The following is an 18,238-nucleotide window of genomic DNA, read 5'->3' on the forward strand; positions in this document are numbered from 1 at the left end:
GATGACATAGTACGGATAGATTATTGTGGTCAGCAGCATCACTTAGCACCAGACAAATGACAACGGATTATGACAAAACATTGGGAAGATTTGAAACTGTAGTTTTCCTTAAACAAGCTCAAAATTAGTATCAAATAATCCTTTGTTTATCCTGAGGACAACCCCACAACTTCGTATTTATCTTATGTGATTGTGTTAGCTTACTGACTCTCTGAAAATTATAAGCGAAACATTAAAGCATCCAACCTTAGTGAGAGAAAAAAGGGAAACTATGCAGAAAGCAGCAAATAGCCTGCTCCGTGCATTCCAGACATTCATGGTGAGCATTTATATGTGAGAAGAATGAAAAAATAAATGGCAAGTGCATTCCCTGTTAATTTCCAGGGACTGCTATCCCTGTCGAAACCCCCTGTGTGGCTATGTTTGTACACACACATGAGTTATATGCAGGAACCTTTTTCATTAAGGGTGCGGTGTTTTTCATGCTAGTGCAGCACCTATCTATCTTCTTTCTGGCAGGGCTGTCTGCTTTTCAGTCAGCATCTGACTAAAGATCAATGAGAGAAAGCTTTTTGAAGGTGCTTTCAGGTCCTGCGGCAAGGGAGATGATCAGAAAGCTGCCATAAGCTTCAGACCCACTTGACAAATTAGGAACTATTTTGGTGCTCTATAAACTGCTGTCACATCAGTTACAAACACTAATTAGAGATACAATACTTTGATAGTTAAAGTGTCCAGTGCATTAAATACCACTTTTGCTTACTGCAATTAGCTTACACATTGACTTACACTTCAGACTGTAAGACAGTCAGATTAAAATGCATCGACCATTATTAAAAAATTTATAAGGTAAATATGAGCTAACCATCAAATAGCTTTTTCCTGTTGCCCTTTGACCCTTCCACATCTTATTTTTCAATGTTTTTGCACACAAGTTTTTTTCAACCAGCTTTCATTTGTCTGGGCTAAATGTCATACCTTATGATGGCCAATCATCCAGCATCAATTAATCAAATTCTGCATCCTGAGAATGAGGTGTGGAAAGAATGCTACCCCTGATTTTTATAAAGCAATTAGCCATTGAGCCATTATAGGATCCAGCAGTTCCAAATGCAGAGAATTTTACACTTTTTCAGTGCTGTCCTAGTGATAGGACATTATTGATGAATAGGCATTTAAAAATCCATCCTGTTGATTTTTGAAAAACTAAAGTTTTTGTAATGACATTTCCATCTTGGTAGCAGAATACGTCTGCATCTGAAAAAAAAATCTAGCAATAACTGACAGAAGTGGTGTGTTTTTAACACAACGAAACAGTGGGAAAAAATGTCAGGATTTTGGTGCTGATTATCTCTAGAGTTCCAAGAATACTTCTTTTTTTTTTTTTTTAACTTTGTGTGTGTGTATTTATGTTGGGAGGATATATCTGAAAACTTTTCAAAGATGAAAAAGTGTGTGAAATATAAAAATCAACTTATTTATAATGCATCTTTGAGAGGGCATATGAGGCATGATTTAATGTATACTCTGGCTTCTGATACAAATAAACTAATCACTTTTTCCTCCCCTTACCTACCCAGTGCAGCTTCTAGTGCAGTCTCTTGCAAGCAATTGCTCCAATAATGTTGGTTCAAGAAGAGAAGGCTGTGCAATAATAATTTATGTGTGAGTAAGAAGTAGAAGTAACACAAATTCACTCAAAAATTTAAAAATTAGTGGGTCAAATTAAAAGGTGTCTTAAAAAAACAAATCTTACAGTGATAGGTTAGACGGATAGAGCTCAAACAGCTATTTTCAAACTATGTTTTGTGTGTGCCCACACCTCACAAAGAAGAAATTCAGTCATCCTTTTTAAGTGCCTAAAAATCAAATGTTACTTAATTTCATGGAAACAAGCTCTGGGATCCAAATCTCTCTGTTCTCTTCCCACTTCAGTTTACAGCAGGGAGGCAGCCTATGGTGGAGGACAGCTCAAGGCCTGCAAGTCACCTCTGCAGAGATGGTTTCAATGGCAACCCATTGAAACTCAGTCTAGAAAATGGATGCAATAATACTCCTCACTTCTCTACTTCAAAGAGGGCTGGGAGGATTAAAGAGCTAGCGCTCCAAATTCAAATTCACGTTTTCCTCTAAACCTCAGCAGAATTCTTTGTCATCCCAACAGAGACGATCTGAGTGAGAAGTGCCATTAAGGAAATAGTAGCACACTCAGAAGAGCTCCAGGGGGATTCGGAAGAGCTCTGGCAGAAGTTCTGGGCTAGATATAAACTCAGCCCGGTGCTCATAAATCACGTTGAAATTCTCAAGTGATAGGCACTACATGGGAACAAATCATTCTTAATTTAAGAGAGAAATATGCCATATCCAGAACTAATAATGAAGGGGCAGGAATAAATACAAGACTACAATAATTATGATCGTTTATCCCTAAATCTCATGTAGTCTCTCAGTGACAGCTGTAAATATTAAGACAATTGTTGTCAGCCCTGTGTTATATACAATGCTGGCAATGTTCAGAGTTTCCAGTGTTGCTCTCACTGTTCCTAAAACAATAGCAGACTAAGCAAGATTGATCAGCCTCCAATGGCCCAACCCTCTTTCAGCACCTACAGACACATGCCATTCACAGCCTTAGCAATTAGGAAAAGATCCTGTGATTTCCAAACCTGTGCACCTGCTCCACATGTTTCCTTAGCTATATTTTCAAATGGCAAATTGTGTACACAGGATCAGATCACTGGAGTTTAATGTCGGAGATCACACTATCTGCATCTTTGAGAATAATGAAATCTGCAATGAAGAAAAAATTCTAATCTACTTTTTGACAATTTTGCCATGTAATATTTTTTAGCAAAATGTTATTTTCTCCTAATATCAGTTTCTGTTTCAAAAGACACTTGCTGTAAAAGATTATTCATTCAACACACTAACATTGAAATTATAAAATATTTTAAAGAACAGAATAATCTCTACCTCTAAGTTGTATTTGCATTCTGAATCTTGTGATCTTTTGAATGCATTATCAATCTTGTAATCTTATAAGATTAAGAATAATGCAAATCCAACTTACGGGCCTAAGATTAGTACTCAACTAATTGGAACAATGTGGAAATATACATGGGCTATGACCACAAAGCAATGTTAGTGGTTCGCATTTGTATCAATCCACTAGTCAACAGTATGGATATAGTCCACCTACCACTTTTGAACCCATCCATTCTCTACTACTATTTCACTGTTATCCTTCACTCTTTCTCACAGACTTTGACCAGTGACTTGCTAAAATCCAAACACACTATGTCTATAGAATTTTTTCTAGCTATGAATTTAGTCACCCTAACCAACAGCAGTTTGTTGAGTACCATATGGATTGTTTTCAGTGCATTAAATAAATGATGCTGTTTCTCAGTTAACTGCTCGCTGAAAGTTTGTTTGTTTGTTTATTCTAATCTGCTGACCATTGATAAAATGGGCTTAGATCTGACCACGTGAATGGGCTTCATCTTTTTAATGCAATATTTCACGTATTTAATATAATACATTCCCATATGTTGTAAATGAAATTCATTGAATTTTACTAATATAATTTGTACACACAGGAAATTATTAATTGTGATATAATCTGAGTATGTTATGTTTCTAAGGTGGAAACAGGGTTTGGATCACTTAGGTGTCTTCCTTTTACTGATTGTCATACACTGTTACCATGAGTGAGTGGGAAGAGAGTAGCTTCAGAGTCACAGGTCAGTTGAACTTGCCTCTTACTACCTGAATGACTTTAAGCTGTTACATAAATATCATGAGTATTCCTTTCTAACTTTTGTTCAAATACAAACATAGTGTGTATCTTGAAGGACTTGAAATAACTATATCTATATCTATATATCAAGGTTTTATATATATATATATACACATATATACGTATGTCCTATGAAGTCCTTCAAGATACACACTATATCTCTGTTTGAACAAAACACACATCTACACACACAAACACATACCTCTTATATATCAAAAATGTAATGAATGACAGTTTACTTCTATTTCATTCTTTCCAAAGTTTCTTTCAGTCCACTTTCAGTAAATAGTTCCTCGTTGTTTACAAAGGATTAAGCTTTTGGTTGGTTGGTTGTTCTGAGATAGGGTCTCAGTCTGTCATCCTGGCTTTCTCACCGTGGCACCCTCACACCTCACTGCATCTTCGACCTCCAGGCTCAGCTAATTCTCCCGCCTCAGCTCCTGGGTAGCTTGGACTATAGGTGTGCACTACCATACCCTGCTAATTTTGCTTTTGTTTTTGTTTTTGTTTTGTCAAAACAGGGTCTCACTACATCGTATAGGGTGGTCTTGAACTTCTAGACTCAAACAATCCTCCTGCTTTGGCCTTCCAATGTGCTGGGATTGCAGGCATGAGCCACCACAGCTGGCCTAGGATTAAGTTTCAACTAGGACTTTTATCTATCACTCACATGTTCTCACTTATAAATGGGAGCTAAGTTCTGGGTACAAAAAAGCATGCAGAGTGGTGTAATGGACATTGAAGACTCAAGTGGGCAGAGGGGTGGGCAGCAAGGGATGAAAAACTACCTGTTGGACACAATGTGCAGTACTCCAGTGATGGGTGCACTAAAATTCCAGACTTCTCCACTCTACAATTCATCCATGTAACCAAAAACCACTTGTACTCCTAAGTATTAAAATTCAAAAAAATTTAAAGACATGCATAAAATTGACAAGGTTCATCAAGTGTTTATCAAATAGTTTTGATAAAATAATTATCTCAGCGTCAACAGACTTTTCTATCAAATTTGACTCATTACTTTTCTATGGTTTTCTAAGGAGCAAAGTTTCAAGATTTGGATGAGTTTCATTCATGAATAACATACATCTCCAGATAACAATGATCTTAAGAAGAGATCATTGTATTTCTTTTTCATCAAAAGTTAGAAATAGTTCATGTCAAGCTATTTGATGGCTCTGAGATTCACACCTCTTTCAGCTTCCCGTTCTATGGCCCCAGGACTCGTGGCTCAGAATGGACTCCCATGTCATGTCCATGTTCCAAGCACTAGATGGAGGGTCAAGAAGAGGCAAATATGCATGCAAGCATTTGCTTTCATCAAATACTTATTAAACACCTACTATATGCCAAACCTTATTTTAGCCTCTGATGATAAAAATATCTGCTCTCCTGAAGCTTCTGTTGTAGAATTACCCTACATAAGAGAAATTTCCAGAAGTTTCCACCTGAGATTTCTCCAAATAAGTTTCCACAGAAAATAAAGACAGAGTTAGAGGAAATAAATATAGAGGAAAATCTTACAAAACTCATCATAAAATATAGAAATGTATATTTTTATCTGTGGAGCTATTTTTAAAAACTGTGCTTGAAAAATGAGTATTGCTGGAATTCATAATGGAACCATCCACTCAAGATTAATACTCAGGATTAATTTACACAAATAAATCCTGGTAGGTTTATTTTAAAGTTCAGAATATTTAGCAATGCATATATACTTTTCAGAACAAACAAAATTAATTGAAAAGAAAAAGAAAACAGAACAGAAAAAAATCACCCCAATTACACTTGAAATTTAAATTGGCAAAGTACTTATTTAATATGTAATGCTGTTTTCCATAATTTTTTTCAGTCTAAAATGGTATCTTTTGCATATGGTCACATCAAACAAAAAGCAGTGTCATACATCTCAAAACCACCCCCACCAAAACACCAAATATGCCTGGCCTGCTCAGATGGAAAATTCTGAATAGAAATCCCAAGTCCTCAAGCCTTGGTTTTTTATTACTTTTTCTTCTTATTATTTTTTCATTGACACATAAAAACTGTACATATTTGTGTGTACAATATGATGTTTTGGAACATATATATATACATTGTGCAATAGTTAAATCAATCTAATTAACATGCACGAACACATATTTATTTGTAGTGTAAACACTTAAAATCTATTCTCAGCAATTTTCAAGTACACAATACATTGATATTAAGTATAGTCACCATGTTATACAATAGATCTCTTGAACTTATTCCTTCTGTCTAACTGAAATTTTGTATCCTTTGACTCACATCTTATTTGTATCCTTTGAGCTGTATCTTCATTACAGTTGAACATTAAGAGAATAAAGGTAGATGGTAGCCTGCTAACAAAAAAGAACACACTAAATAACGAAGAAAAATTTAAAATAATTCAGAAATTATTAAATTTGAGTTTTAAAGTAAATATAGTTCAACAGTAAATATAGCTTCTCCATGCATTAGATAACTTTCTAGCAGTTATTTCTGAAGTGACGTATTGTATCTAATATTCGGTTCTTAAAAATGCTTCCAATGCCAGATTTGTTCTCTCTTCTTTTATCCCTTTCTTTCTTCTTTCCTTCCTCCATTTCCCCCTTTTCACTTCTCTCTCCTTTCTTTCTCATTCTTTCTATCTCCTAACTTTCAATATAAATTCAAAACATCTGTCAAATATAGAGTTTTCAACAGATTCAAGTCTGAGATAGAGTCTCACTTCACAAATTCTGTGTAGCCTACCGACTTTCTTTGGTAATTTACCTGACCACCCTTGGTATAGCTTTCACCAGAGTGGAATATTTACATAAGGAGGCTCCAAAAACCAGTAAATAATCTTGGTTCCTTCTTTTTTGAATCATAATTTAAATTTTAAAAACTGACAGCCTGCCTCTATTATTCACTGACATGGTGTGGCTGAGAAAGTACTGGACAAGTAGTCAGAGGGTTATTTCCACTGTAGAGAATCTTCTTTGTCGCTATATCATCCTAGGGATATTGCTTAACCTCCTTGAACCTCAGTTTCTGTATCTTCAAAATGAAGAAATTGACTTATTCCACAATTCTATGATTATAATTCAATATCCTACGTAGAAGTATGTTCTTTAATAAGAAACAATTTACATTCGTTTGTATATGAGAGAGAAGGCATCCTTGTCATGGTGCTGGATGCTGTTACATACAGAGTGACCAGAATCTCCAGACTGTCTATCACAGTTCAGTCTCTGTGGGACTATTTTAGCAATGAATCAACCAATCAAACAAAGTCAAGCATGCTTTATTATACAGAAAAGCAGCAATGACACATTAATAAACCAGGAAACTGGCAATAGCAGGAGGTAGATAATTCTCTGTATAAAATTTTCATGTATTCTTTCTGTTTTAAAAATATTAGATGTTTAATGCTATATTTGAAGTAATAATCTCTGCTGGTTTTCTATGTGTAAGGAATAAGACCTTATAACCAAAGTGTGGTCTATACAAGAAATACTTGTTTTTAGAAAAGCTAAATGATTTTCAGTCCAGCAAATTCCATTTTATAGATCTGTTAGAATATTTTTTGTGTGTTCTTTTTTAACTGTACATCAAACAAAGTAAGCCTAAGAATATTCACTATTGTTTTGTAATTTAATGTTTATGTCTGTGCCCTCACTATGCCTAGTATAGTGTATAATGTATTATGAATATTAATAGAAAGTATCTAAAATAATGATTTTCCCAAACCATTAATGTTTTCTCTTAAATATATGATGGTTTTTTGTACCTTACAATTGAAGAAGTTAGTGACTATGGTCATCACCAAGTCAAATCTTTTTCCTCAACCTGCTGCACTTAAACTGTTTTAACATTGAGAAAGCTCACCTATAATAATATCTTGTTTCTTAAAGAAAAGAGAAAACAGTTATATTTTAGGTTGAAATTTGGGACGTGAGTAAAATTGATTGATAGCTAGATCTGAAATATTAAAACCAGAAAATCTGTTTTAATATCAGAAAATTAAACTTATGCTGGATCAAAATTTTTCAATAAACTGAATTTAACATTAATTTCTCAAAAATAGTTATATGCATATATATATATATAATTTCTGGCCAACAGCTGACATCACATATATAAGTTAGTAATACAAGAAGGATACTCACTATTACTACAAATACTCTTATTCTAAAATTTCTCAACATTGCATAAATAAAAATATGAAGGGACTTCAAAAAGTTCATGAAAAAATGAAATGAAAGATAGAAATAAAAATAATAAATTTTATTTCTCAACATAAGTTCCATCAAGTTCGGGACACTGTTGTTAGTGATGATACCAGCCATTTAATCCCTCCGTAAAGAACTGAGGGTCCTCGGAATTTAGCCATGTCGAGTCAGGGTTCCTTTTGGGGGCACCTTTTGTTTTTATATTATTAACTGAAGAAAAATGGCTGTCCTTTACAGATATTTTTAAGATTAGCAAAAAAGTAAATAAATAAGTCAAAAGAAGTCAAATCAGGACTGTAAGATAGATGCCTAATGAATTCCCATCAAAACGTTCACAAAATTGCCCTTGTTTGATGAGAGTACTTAAGTAAGCAGGAGCACTGTCATGGTGGAGGACTTTCTAGTGAAGCTTTCCTAGGTGTTTTTCTGTTAAAGCTTTAGCTAACTTTCTCAAAACATTTTCATATTAAACAGATGCTATTGTTCTTTGACTCTCCAGAAAGTCAACACGCAAAATGCCGGCTGGGCAGTGGCTCAAGCCTGTAATCCCAGCACTTTGGGAGGCCGAGGTGGGTGGATCACGAGGTCGAGAGATCGAGACCATCCTGGTCAACATGGTGAAACCCCGTCTCTACTAAAAATACAAAAAATTAGCTGGGCATGGTGGCACGTGCCTGTAATCCCAGCTACTCGGGAGGCTGAGGCAGGAGAATTGCCTGAGCCCAGGAGGCGGAGGTTGTGGTGAGCCGAGATCGTGCCATTGCACTCCAGCCTGGGTAACAAGAGCGAAACTCCGTCTCAAAAAAAAAAAAAAAAAAAAAAACCATGCAAAATGCCTTTAGCAGCCGCCCAAAAAACTGTTGCCATGACCTTTGCAACGGGATGGTCCACTTTGCTTTGACTGGACCACCTCCACCTCTTGGTAGTCATTGCTTTGATTATGTGTTGCCTTTAGGATCATAGTAGTAAAACCGTGTTTCACCTCCTTTTATAATTCTTCAACAAAGTGCTTCAGGATCTTGTTCCCACTTGTTTAAAATTTCCTTTGAAAGCTCTGCTCTTGTCTGCAGCTGATCTGGACACAACCATTTTTATACCCACGGAGGGGAAAGTTTGCTCAACTTTAATTTTTAAGATAGAATAGTGTAAACTGAACCAACTAAGATGTCTCTGGTGTTGGCTCTTATTTCTGCTGTTAATCATCAGTCCTCTTCCATTAGGGCATGAAAAGGGTGCACTTTTTTTCTTACAAATTAATGTGGATCATCTGTTGTTGTGGGATTTGTCTTCGATGTCATTCATCCTTTCTTAAAACAAGTTATTCATTTATAAACTGCTGATTTTGGGGAGCATTTTCCCCATAAACTTTCTCTAAAGCATCAATATTTCACCATCTTTTTACCAAAACTTCACCATAAATTTGATGTTTTTTCTTGCTTCAGTTTTAGCAGAACTTAACGTTGCTCTCAAAGGGGTTCCTTTCAAACTGATATCTTGTCCTTCTTAGGGCCTTGATTTTGTTTGAAATGTATGCATAGTTTTTCATAATATGTATTTTCCATGAAACTTTTGAAGACCTCTGTATAGCTGAAGTGAAACAATAGAAAATAACTTGTCTTTCTCTGATGATTAGTGATGTTGAGCATGTTTTCATGTGTTGGCTGCCTGTATGTCTTATTTTGAGAAGTTCATATTCATGTACTTTGCTTGCTTTTAAATGGGATTGTTGTTTACTGCTTGTTGATTTAAGTACCTGCAGATTCTGGATATTAGACCTTCGTCATATGCATATTTGTGAATATTTTCTCTCATTCTGGAGGTTGCCTGGTTACTCTGTTGATAATTTCCTTTGCTATGCAAGAGCTCTTTAGTGCCATCTCATACCAGTCAGAATAGCTATTATTAAAAAGTCAATAACAACAACGACAACAGATGTTAGCAGGGTCATGGCATAAAGAGAATGCTTATATACTGTTGGGGGGATGAAATAAGTTTGACCACTCTGGAAAGCAGTTTGGAGATTTCCCAGAGAACTAAAAATAGAACTACCATTCAACGCAGCAATCCCACTACTGGGTACACACCCCAAGGAAAATAAATTGTTTTACCAAAAAGACACATGCACCTATATGTTCATTGAAGCACTATTTGAAATAGCTAAGACAAGGAGGAAATCAACTCAGGAGCCCATCAATGGTGGACTAGATAAAGAAAATACACGTATATACCATGGACTACTACCAGCAATGGCTATGAAATCATGTCCATTGTAGCAACATGGATGCAGCTGGAGGCCATTATCCTCAGCAAACTAAAACAGGTACAGGAAACCAAATGTCATATGTTGTCACTTATAAGTGGGAGCTAAACATTGGGTACACACTGAAATAAAAATGGAAACAATAGACCCTGGGGTCTATAAGATGGGGGAGGATGAGAAGGAGGAAAGGGTTGAAAACCTACCTATTGGGTACTGTGCTCACTACCTGGGTGACAGGTTTGATCATACCCCAAACTTGAGCATCATGCAATATACCTTTTTGTGTCCTGCAAATGTGTCCCCTGAATCTAAAACACAAGTTAAAAAAGAAAAAAATAATAATACAAAATAATAAAATGAAACTATTCTACAGATATTTCCAAAGGATATTACAGCCTAACTAGAAAAAACAAGAGTGTGAGAATGTTACGCAGTGTTCAGATACAAAGTAAATATGCAAAACAGTAGCTTTCTTTTATACTACAAATAACCGTAAAAATATAACCAAATAGTAACTGAAAAATAAAAAGAAATAGTTAACAAAAATGTAAAGACATAGGAAATTCAGAAATTTTTTAGAGCTAATGAGAAAAATATTATGAATCCCAAAAGTAAAACTTAGATAAATGCTGAAATGTAATATGTTCCTAAATGGAAAATCTAGTTACTTATGGAAAAATGCCAGTTCTTTCTCAAATTAACTTACAGAGTAAGTGCAATTCTAGTCACAATTTCAATGTTTTATTTGGAACCTAACAAAAATGATTTAAGAGTTCATCAGTAAGAAAAATTTTTGAGACTAGCCAAGACAAAAAATATTAAGCATATGCATAGTTGGGCGCTGAAGGAGAGGACAGGAAGAAAACTATTACCAGATATTGAAACATAGAATATGAAATCTTAAAAATAACCTAGCATCTGAGATAATATAAAATTTGTGTATGAGGAAACTTCATTTCTAATCAGTGAGAATGAAAGATTCATTGAAAATATGAATCAGAGATATTGAATAATTATTGACATTCAATATAAAACAAATTTAGAGATACCTAGCATATAGGCTAAAACAAAATTAATTCTAAATAATGTACTAAGTTGACGATTTTTAAAAAAGAACTAGAATAAAATAAACTGCAATGCTTATTGACTCCTGGAGATGAAAACAATTTCATAAATATAAAAGTAAAGCAGAAATAATAAAAATGTAAATGACAGATTTAACTCAATGAGAAAATTAAAACTTGTCACTGTTTAAAAGTGCCAATAACAAAATTAGGCAAGTTGAGAAAACTATAAGATATTTGACACATACCAATTTAAAATAGCATGCTTACAAATAAATATTTTAAGCTAATTGCTATAAATGTTTATGTATTTCATATTTTTTAATACACAGGAAATATAGATAACATATTTTCTGTATTTACAGGAAATATAGATCCAAGTACTCATCACACATTTTTTTAAATGTACTGGTTTTCTTATATTTGTTCCAGAGTTCTTTGTTGATAGTGTAGAAAGCTGGCGGAAGCCTGAGAGATTCAGGTAAAACTCCAATTCACACAGCCCTTACCCCTTCCTCTTCCTCAGAGGCAGTGATTGCCCTGGTTAGTATGCATGCCATCATTCCAATAAATGTTTTTATGCTTTTCTCCGTTTGTACACATGTCTAAAACTGTTTCAATAATGTAAATGCTAAGACAATGTGTACAGTAATTGTAACTTTCTTCTTTCCAATAATGCGTATGTTTTGGAGTTATTCATATTGACACATGTAGATATAATTTATTCATTTGAATTTTTGCCCAGTAACCTATTGAACCAAAAAAATATGTTTGCCCATTTCCCTACCAAGGAACACTTAGGTTATGTTCACTTTTTTGCCATTACCTACAGAGCTGGCATGAATAATGCTAGTCAATTCTTTCTCGGTTCAGAAGTAAAATTAGTGGCACAGGTGGTGTTATAATGTCAGATTTTCTGGGTACTGACACCTAAAATTGTCTTCTAAAATAGTTATAAAAACTTCTACCCTCATCAGCAATTCACAAGTTCCTACTTCTGTGCATTTATGTCAATTCTTAGCAATTAATTTCGACCTTATTGCCTTTGTGTCTTTTTTTAATTGCATTTTAGGTTTTGGGGTACATGTGAAGAACATACAAGATTGTTGCATAGGTACACACGTGGCAGTGTGATTTGCTGCCTTCCTCCCCCTCACCTATATCTGGCATTTCTCCCCATACCATCCCCCCACAACTCCCCACCCCCCACTGTCCCTCCCCATTTCCCTCCAACAGACCCCAGTGTGTAGTGCTCCCCTCCCTGTGTCCATGTGTTCTCATTGTTCAACACCCGCCTATGAGTGAGAACATGCGGTGTTTGATTTTCTGCTCCTGTGTCAGTTTGCTGAGAATGATGGCTTCCAGGTTCATCCATGTCCCTACAAAGGACATGAACTCATCATTTTTGATGGCTGCATAATATTCCATGGTGTATATGTACCACATTTTCCCTGTCCAGTCTATTATCGATGGGCATTTCGGTTGGTTCCTAAACCAGGAAGAAGTCAAAACCCTGAATAGACCAATAACAAAGTCTGAAGTTGAGGCAGCAATTAAGAGCCTACCACCCAAAAAAAGCCCAGGTCCAGATGGTTTCGCAGCTGAATTCTACCAGATATACAAAGAGGAGGTGTTACCATTCCTTCTGAAACTATTCCAAATAATCCAAAAAGAGGGAATCCTTCCCAAATCATTTTATGAGACCAACATTGTCCTGATACCAAAACCCTGCAGAGACTCAACAAGAAAAGAAAACTTCAGGCCAATATCCATGATGAACATAGATGCAAAAATCTTCAATAAAATACTGGCAAGCCGATTGCAGCAGCACATCAAAAAGCTTATCCACCATGATCAACTAGGATTCATCCCAGGGCTGCAAGGCTGGTTCAACATATGCAAGTCCGTAAATGTAATTCACCACGTAAACAGAACCAAAAACAAAAACCACATGATTATCTCAATTGATGCAGAGAAGGCTTTTGACAAAATTCAACAGTCCTTTATGCTAAAAACACTCAATAAACTAGGTATTGATGGAATGTATCTCGAAATAAATAAGCTATTTATGACAAACCCACAGCCAATATCATACTGAATGGGCAAAACCTGGAAGCATTCCCTTTGAAATCTGGCACTAGACAAGGATGCCCTCTCTCACCACTCCTATTCAATATAGTACTGGAAGTTCTAACATTCGTGTCTTCAAACACGATCTATATGATATCCTTTTTTTCTTCTCATTTACAAACACTTGCTTTGGGCCTATAAGGTGGTCAGTTTTTGTGTACTCATTTCGCACAAGCTTAAATAGACTAAACATTCTCTAATTGTTCCAAGGATGTTCATATATGTTCATTTAGATTCAGTTTAATTGTTATACAAGTTTTGTACAGATATTTCCTTGTGTGTGCTTTATTTATCAGTATTTAAGAGAGTTGGTTAAACTAACTTACTTGGTATTTTCTTTTTTATTTTTTGTTATACTTTTAGTTCTGGGGTCCATGTGTAGAACGTGAAGGTTTGTTACATAGGTATACATGTGTCATGGTGATTTGCTGCACCCATCAACCTGTCATCTACATTAGGTATTTCTTTTAATACTATCCCTCTCCCCACTCCCAATGTCCTGACAGGCCCTGGTGTGTGATGTTCCCCTCCCTGTGTCCATGTGTTCTCACTGTTTAACTCCCACTTGTGAGTGAGAACATGTGGTGTTTAGTTTTCTGTTCTTGCGTTAGTTAGCTGAGAATGATGGTTTTCAGCTTCGTCCATGTCCCTGCAAAGGATATGAACTCATCCTTTTTTATGGCTGCACAGTATTCCATGGTGTGTATGTACCATCTTTCCTTTAACCAGTCTATCATTGATAGGCATTTGGGTTGGTTCCTAACTTGGTAATTTCAATTCCTCCTTGTGATTTTGTCAGTTTTGATTTTCTATATTTAAGGCTGTATTGTGAGCTGTCAATAAGCTCAGTACTATTGCATCTTTCTGATGAATTAATCTATTTCTCAATGACTACTTCTTCATTCCTATTAAAGAGTTCTGCCTTGAGACTCAACAAGAAAAGAAAATTTCAGGCCAATATCCATGATGAACATAGATGCAAAAATCTTCAATAAAATACTGGCAAACCGATTGCAACAGCATATCAAAAAGCTCATCCACCATGATCAAGTAGGATTCATCCCGGGGATGCAAGGCTGGTTCAACATACGCAAGTCTATAAACGTAATTCACCACATAAACAGAACCAAAGACAAAAGCCACATGATTATCTCAATTGATGCAGAGAAGGCTTTTGACAAAATTCAACAACTCTTTATGCTAAAAACCCTCAATAAACTAGGTATTGACGGAACGTATCTCAAAACAATAAAAGCCATTTACGACAAACCAACAGCCAATATCATACTGAATGGGCAAAAACTGGAAGCATTTCCTTTGAAATCTGGCACTAGACAAGGATGCCCTCTCTCACCACTCCTATTCAATATAGTATTGGAAGTTCTAGCCAGAGCAATCAGGCAAGAAAAAGAAATAAAGGGTATCCAAATTGGAAAGGAGGAAATCAAATTGTCTCTATTTGCAGATGACATGATTGTATATCTGGAAGACCCCATCATCTCAGCCCAAAATCTCCTGAAACTGATAAACAACTTCAGCAAAGTCTCAGGATACAAAATCAACGTGCAAAAATCACAAGCATTCCTATACACCAGTAATAAACTTCAAGAGAGCCAAATCAAGAACGAACTGCCATTCACAATTGCTACAAAGAGAATAAAGTACCTAGGAATACAACTAACAAGGAACGTAAAGGACCTCTTCAAGGAGAACTACAAGCCATTGCTCAACGAAATAAGAGAGGATACAAACAGATGGAGAAACATTCCATGTTCATGGTTAGGAAGAATCAACATCGTGAAAATGGCCATACTGCCCAAAGTAATTTACAGATTCAACGCTATTCCCATCAAGCTACCAATGACCTTCTTCACAGAACTGGAAAAAAACACCTTAAACTTCATATGGAACCAAAAGAGAGCCCGCATAGCCAAGTCAATTCTAAGCAAAAAGAACAAAGCAGGTGGCATCACACTACCGGACTTCAAACTATACTATAAGGCTACAGTAATCAAAACAGCATGGTACTGGTACCAAAACAGAGATAGAGACCAATGGAACAGAACAGAGGCCTCAGAGGAAATACAACATAACCACAACCATCTGATCTTCGACAAACCTGACAAAAACAAGCAATGGGGAAAGGACTCCCTGTTTAATAAATGGTGTTGGGAAAACTGGCTAGCCATGTGCAGAAAGCAGAAATAGGACCCCTTCCTGACACCTTACACCAAAATTAACTCCAGATGGATTAAAGACTTAAACATCAGACCTAACACCATAAAAACCTTAGAAGAAAATCTAGGCAAAACCATTCAGGACATAGGTGTAGGCAAGGACTTCATGACCAAAACGCCAAAAGCAATGGCAACAAAAGCCAAAATAGACAAATGGGACCTAATCAAACTCCACAGCTTCTGCATGGCAAAGAAACAGTCAGTAGAGTGAATCAGCAACCAACAGAATGGGAAAAAATTTTTGCAGCCTACCCATCTGACAAGGAGCTGATATCCAGAATTTACAAAGAACTAAAGCAGATCTACAAGAAAAAAACAAACAAGCCCATTCAAAAATGGGCGGAGGATATTAACAGATACTTTACAAAAGAAGACATACAGGAGGCCAACAAACATATGAAAAAATGCTCATCGTCACTGGTCATCAGAGAAATGCAAATCAAAACCACATTGAGATACCATCTCACACCAGTTAGAATGGCGATCATTAAAAAATCGGGAAACGACAGATGCTGGAGAGGATGTGGAGAAATAGGAACACTTTTACACTGTTGGTGGGAATGTAAATTAATTCAACCATTGTGGAAGACAGTGTGGCGATTCCTCAAGGACCTAAAAATAGAAACCCCATTTGACCCAGCAATCCCATTACTGGGTATATATCCAAAGGATTATAAATCATTCTACTACAAGGACACGTGCACACGAATGTTCATTGCAGCACTGTTTACAATAGCAAAGACCTGGAACCAACCCAAATGTCCAACGATGATAGACTGGATAGGGAAAATGTGGTACATATACACCATGGAATATTACGCAGCCATCAAAAACGATGAGTTCACGTCCTTTGTAGGGACATGGATGAACCTGGAAACCATCATTCTCAGCAAACTGACACAAGAACAGAAAATCAAACACCGTATATTCTCACTCATAGGCGGGTGTTGAACAATGAGAACGCATGGACACAGGGAGGGGAGCACTACACACTGGGGTCCGTTGGGAGGAAACGGGGGAGGGGCGGGAGGGTGGGGAGGTGGGAAGAGATAGCATGGGGAGAAATGACAGATACAGGTGAGGGGACGGAAGGCAGCAAACCACACTGCCATGTGTGTACCTATGCAACAATCTTGCATGTTCTTCACATGTACCCCAAAACCTAAAATGCAATAAAAAAAATTAAAAAAAAAAAGAGTTCTGCCTTACATTTTTGTTTTATGTAACCACACCTGCTTCATGTTAATTGGTGCTTGCCTTGTACATTTTTTCTGATTCTTTTACTTTCATTTCAGCCTTTCCAGTCATTATTTTTTAAATTGCATCTTCTGTTAATCACGTAGACCCGGGTATATGCATATACATGTGTAGTCTGACAGTGCCTAGTTTTAGCTAGCAAGTTTTTGTAAATTTATAATAATGTGATTGCTGGTATTTGGATTTATGCCTATCGCAAAATGTGGTGATTAATCACAATACTCTTTCTGTGCTTGTTTTTCATTTTTTGCCTTTAATTTATTAAATCAATTAATTTATTGACATTTTTCTAATCCCTTTTTCAAGTTTTATTGGTATGAAAGTTCTGAATACTTCTATTTTTTCAGTTATTACTCTTAAATCTTTAACATATATAGTTGATATAGCTAAAGTTAATCCTTTTTGCACCTTTAAAATCCAAAACTTCTCATTCACATTTTTCATTATGATTCTATATAAATTAGATGTACTTTGTTTTTAAGCATTCAAATTAGTTATTAATATCATTGATCTTATAGTCAATACAAGTTTAGATTTATCTATATTCTTATCAGTTCTTCACTCAACATTGCCTTTTGACTCTTACTCCTTCCTTCTGGATTCAACTTATTTCTTAATGAAGAATGTATTTTATGATTCTAGTAGGTCCTGCAAGTGGCACTTCATTTCTGTTTCCCAAAAACATCATTTGGAGTTCATTCTTTAAAGACAGTTTATATAGTTTTAGGTTTCTATACTGACAGCTTTGTTCTACTCCAGCACTTTGAAGTATTAGGTTAAGTAGTTTCAGTTTTACTATCACTTCCAATGGCAAAAATTGCAATCACTTTTGCACCAACCTATAACTGCACTATGTTTCTGCTTCTATGGCTGAGGTTGAAAGTCTGTTTTTAGTCTAATTATTGGTCCTTTGTAATAAATTTGCATCTTTTTGATTGTTAAAATTTCTTTTTCTTTGTTGTTATTCCTAGAATTATTGTTATTATTAGTATTCCTGGAAATTGTGTATCTTAGGCTTGGAGATATGTGACTTTTATTAATTCTCAAAAACCAGAACCATTTATTTTACTTTCTCCTGGAATTCTTATTAACCCAAGTTGAAAGCACTCCCTATCTCTGTCTTTCTGTACTTTATTACAGTTTTTCCCCCAAAAGATTTCTCTTCCAGCTCACTTATTCTCTCACCCTTCAGTGATTTCCAATCTGCTGTTTATATCATCCATTCACTCTTTTATTTTAATGGTGATTTGTTTCTTTTTAAGTAGTTAGACTGT

The 18,238-nt window shown here is 35.7% G+C and overlaps 1 long non-coding RNA gene across 1 annotated transcript; it reads right to left on the reverse strand.

Annotated features, from left to right (window-relative positions):
• Positions 1–1,575: 1,575 nt before the first annotated feature.
• LOC141580339 (uncharacterized) lies at positions 1,576–6,230 on the reverse strand. The gene is made up of 4 exons (XR_012512574.1): positions 6,089–6,230; positions 4,588–4,687; positions 2,667–2,790; positions 1,576–1,644 (listed from the first exon to the last, which is right to left on the reverse strand). It is a non-coding gene; the product is annotated as an uncharacterized LOC141580339 (long non-coding RNA).
• Between the last annotated feature and the right edge of the window lie 12,008 nt (positions 6,231–18,238).

This window comes from Saimiri boliviensis, chromosome 11 (assembly GCF_048565385.1).
Source record: "Saimiri boliviensis isolate mSaiBol1 chromosome 11, mSaiBol1.pri, whole genome shotgun sequence".
Lineage (NCBI taxonomy): Eukaryota > Metazoa > Chordata > Mammalia > Primates > Cebidae > Saimiri > Saimiri boliviensis.